This window comes from Lontra canadensis, unplaced genomic scaffold, assembly GCF_010015895.1.
Source record: "Lontra canadensis isolate GAN:19392208 unplaced genomic scaffold, GSC_riverotter_1.0 scaffold1, whole genome shotgun sequence".
Lineage (NCBI taxonomy): Eukaryota > Metazoa > Chordata > Mammalia > Carnivora > Mustelidae > Lontra > Lontra canadensis.
The window spans coordinates 6155984-6160547 of NW_022630995.1; the positions used below are offsets into that span (position 1 = coordinate 6155984).

General features: G+C 48.2%; 1 protein-coding gene across 1 annotated transcript in view; it reads right to left on the reverse strand.

Annotated features, from left to right (window-relative positions):
- SHROOM3 (shroom family member 3) overlaps positions 1–4175 on the reverse strand; it is a 183867-nt gene extending 179692 nt beyond the window's left edge. The window contains exon 1 of the mRNA XM_032836578.1: positions 4012–4175. The gene's annotated coding sequence lies outside the window, so the exon portion shown is untranslated. The remainder of the gene's footprint in view (positions 1–4011) is intronic.
- Positions 4176–4564: the final 389 nt, after the last annotated feature.

The following is a 4564-nucleotide window of genomic DNA, read 5'->3' on the forward strand; positions in this document are numbered from 1 at the left end:
TTTTTTTTTTTTTTTTTTTTTTTTTTTTTAAGATTTTATTTATTTGACACAGAGAGAGAGATCACAAGTAGGCAGAGAGAGAGAGGAAGGGAAGCAGGCTCCCTGCCTAGCAGCGAGCCCGATGTGGGGCTCGATCCCAGGACCCTGGGATCATGACCTGAGCCGAAGGCAGAGGCTTTAACCCACTGAGCCACCCAGGTGCCCCTCTTTGGTCACTTCTTATTTTATCATTCTTCTCCATTTATCCATCACTAACGGTAGACCTTTCCTCTTCGTATACCCAGCATCCAACACCAACATTCTCTGCTCCCACAGCGTGGACACTGCCCCTTCACTCCCTCTTCCTGGAGGACTCAGCTCTCCCTTCTTCATGGGTCAGCAGATCTTGTAAGGTCTTTGGCCCACAGCTCACTTGACACTCTGCATTTCTCTGGTCACTGTCACCTTTAAAGAAGGTGTTTCTACTTTTGATTGTTTTTGGTCACTGGGTAAGACACCCTCAAAACTTATACAAACACTTCTCTGCTCTACGTTCTTGGCATTTCTAATGATGGATGGGCGGTATTGCCCTCACCCTCCCAAAACTAACTTTATGGGGTGGGTAGGGGGAGGCAGGTATACCTAGAGCTGCTGAATTTTCACTACACAAATGATTTCTCTGGAAAACAGAGTTATGTTTCCAGGAATGTTTCCAGGAATCCACCTCAAACTTTTTTTTAAAAGTACAGAGATCACTTAGGGAAAAAAAGATTAACAAATGAAATACACAAGTCACTCTATCATGAATAAGTAGGAGGAAATGAGGGGCACCTGGGTGGCTCAGTCCTTAAGCATCTGCCTTTAGCTCAGGTCTTGATCCCAGGGTCCTGGGACCTAGTCCCACTCCCCCTGCTGTGTCTCTCTCTGTCAAACAAACAAACAAAAAAGTAGAAGGAAAAGAAATCTCAGGACCTGACGTGGGCCTAGGTAGAAAGACAAGATTTCTCAAGAAAACGACAGCTCTATTCAATACAAAGCCAGATTAATCCAGAGCAAAGGGGCTTGCTTCTACCCAGTTCTCTGAAAGGTCAGGGAGGAATGTCCATCCATGTCTACCAAGGCAAGTTTATAATCCCCATCTCTCAGTCCGTGTGAGAAGTAAAGACAGCCTCCTTTTCCTCATACTCCAAGAGTTCCACTATAAAAATCAACACATAATAGACGAGATAAGACATACTCAAAAGGCATCTCTGAGGCAAAATGTTTCCCACACCAAAAGCAGGGACAGCAAGGACTCTTCAATAACCTTATCGATCACATTAGCATATCTAAAGAAAGAATGTGTCAATCAGAAAGGGGATTTGGCGCGGGGTGGGGGGCCCACACAGGGAAGAAACAAGACTGGAGAGTATGTCTTAGGCAGCAGGACTCCCTGCCGTCAGGAGGGAAAAGTGTCCCCACTCACCAGAGCATCTGGGCCACCTGGCAGACGTGTCCCTAGTGGAAACTGGGCCATCTGGCCGTCAGAGTGGGGCCTCAGCCCCACTCCCTTCCCTCTGAAGGAGGTCACCGGGCACAACCTGACCTCATTATGGTCAGACTTCTTACTTAGTTTTCCTGTCAGGTAAGGTACACTGATTCTTGGGCCACCGGGTACCTGTTCCATTCGGAGTCATCTTTATCAAAATGAGTGCATACATTGACATTATGGCACGTATCCTTCAATTTTTTGTGGGTTTGGGTAATGTAAGTGAACATTCCTAAATTTCATGAGCTCCTGGGCACTGTCATGATCAGCTCTGTACCAGAAGCTTGGTGACCAGCCCCTTAATGATAGTAAACTCACCAAGGGAATGGGGGGGGGGGGTCGTGGTGGTGAGGAGCATCTCTTGATAACCAGGCCATCAGCATTTCTGGCCCTATGGCAGTAATCCTCCGTGTTCTCACGTGCCCCTCTAACCCGATCCAGAATAATAATGATCAAATATTGCACATCTACTATGTCCTTATTCTTTGTTCATTAAATCCATATAATGCCCTTTTGTGGCGAGAACTATTATTTCTATTTTATAAATGAAAAAATTAAGGCTTAGAGAGGTCCAAGGTCACACAACTTGCAAACAACAAGGCCAGATTTCCACCCCGGGACTGTCTCCTGTTCTACTAGAAACTATTCAGATCTTACGCCATCATCAACTGGAAGGCAGGACAGAAGGCCAACATGACTCCTTGTCATAGCCAGAAACAGAGGCGTCCTCTCCAGAAGCTAATCTATCACTAGAGTCCCATCAAAACAAATCGAGAGTACGGACTCCACTCTCCCTCCACCAACAGATAAATGCCGGTGTTCTAAAGTTGGGCTTTGTGTGCCAACGCCAAAGCGAGTTGGAAAACTTCAGCACGCTTTTGGACACATGGAATAGGCCTCTTAGTTATGTGACTTCCTACACACCAGCTTGAGAAATCAGCCACTGTGTTTGGGACAACCGTTTGCTCTCGTCAAATCGTGGCCCATAAGGAATGGGCCTGTGCCTAGAGCTGGTGGATAGTATATCAAGAGCAGCAGCTCCTGTTGCTACCAAGTAGCTAGCAGGAGGATGTACAGGATTTCGTTTCATCTTTCCAATCACCCTGTAAAGTAGAAATTTAAAGATGAGGAAAAGAAATCTTCAGTGAGGTTAGCTAAGTTGCCCAAGGTCACACAGCTAGACAACCCTGGAATGAGATCAGCTCTGGGCCTGGGCCTGATCGAACTCTGTTTCAAGCCACTCTCCATCCCTGACCACCGGAGAAGCAGTGTGTGGCTAGACGGCCCTGAAGACAAGCCAGACACAGCGCAGCACTCAGGAGAGTCTCTAGAGCCTGGGGACGTGGTGAGACCACACCCAGGGCTGTGTTTTTGTGGTTGGAGGAGCTGCTAGTCCCCTCAGCGAGGGCTCACTCGGGAAAGTTTGAGGAATGGATGAATGTAGGAGTGAATGGTCCCATGAGAGAATTTCTTATGAGTGATGAAAAGAGCACGCTATTTTCACATCCTGAAAATAGCGTGGCTTGATGGATGACTCCTAGAGTTCTAGCCAACGTGAACATTCTCAAATGTTGTAACATTTAGTTGCCATGTAAGGCAGCCAAAACCTGATTAGTGAGGAAATATCTAAATAAGAAAATTGTGCGGGCCTAGGGCTTAGTAGGTCAAGGTAATGACTCTCAAGTGGCGGATGAAGCGGAACCAAGCGTATCTACATTCTCTTCTGGTCCTTCCACTTACCAGCTCTGCTACCTTCAGCCATTTCGGCAGCCTCTTGCCTATAAGTGGGGACAGTGATAGCTATCTCTCCAGATTCTTGTGAGCTTAAATGAGCTAGCATATGGAAAATACCAGAGCAGTGCTTGGTTTGTAACAGTGCTAAAAAAATGTTTTTTAACTCCTTTACCTTTTTTATAAATAATTTCCTCTGCCAGGATGCAGGTTTCTCCAGGAGTAGGACATCAGCCACTTAAGTAAGGCATTATACCCAATCACAACCCAAACCTTTTCCAAGAGCCACTAGGGTTACCACCAGGAAAACAAGACAAAGCAAACAAAAGAAGGAATTCGCTTGTTTGGATGACGGCTGCAGTGTAGGTGAGGCTAGTGGAATGCCACCTAAAGCCCCAAGCCAACTGCTTCCTCTAGTTCCACAAGGTGACAAGGATTCACAGAGCTCCGACCACATCTGGGACCAGTCACTTTTCATTACACCCAGAAATTTAGAAAGTACCGTGAGGCAGAGCTGTGCCAAGCCCAATACCTGCTGGGAAAGCCACCATTTCAAAAGAAAGTGGTGTCTGAACCGTCTTCGCTCAACCTCTTCCTCACATGCCACAGGAAGGATAAGGGAAAACCCAGGGCCGGGCAGCGGGGAGGCAGGGAGGCAGAAGGATCCCCGCAGGGAGATTTAGAGAACAAGCTATTGATCCCAGCTCTTCCTAGGATGTGGAGCAGGGTGGGGGCTGGTGACGGAGGGAGAGTGAAGGCACGGCACAGCCTACCTGCGTACCACCAGCCTGAGGGTCTTGTAGGATCCTTTCACCAGGGAAACGGCCTCCCTCCTGGAGCTGCTCAGCACAACCTCGTTGATGTGCACCACCTCGTCCCCGGCCCGCAGTCTGGAGCTCACCAAGTCCGCTTTGCCCCCTTCTTCGATCTGCTCAGAGAGAGGAGAGAGCCCTGGGTAAGCTGCTCCAGGCCCCACTGGACTTCTGCAGAGCCCGACGGACCGGTTATGACCATGCCCCACTGGCAGCCAACCCGAGGGTATGGTGGGGAGAAGGCAGGGACTGCCTCCTGTTTTCCACGCCCTCAAGCACCCAGCACTCTGCCTGCCCTCAGAGGGTGCTCAGAAACATTAGCTGCAGGGGTGGAGGACCTCACTTTCCATCCACGACACTCTATGCCATTCTGCTCACCACCCGCCCTTCACAGCTCCAACTCCCAAAGTCCACTCAGAGCAACTGTTTAATGACTTTACAGCTTGAGATCTTCTTGTCTCATTTTTTGGTCTAAAATTATAATTCACTGGATAAGGAGACTGTGGTATATCTA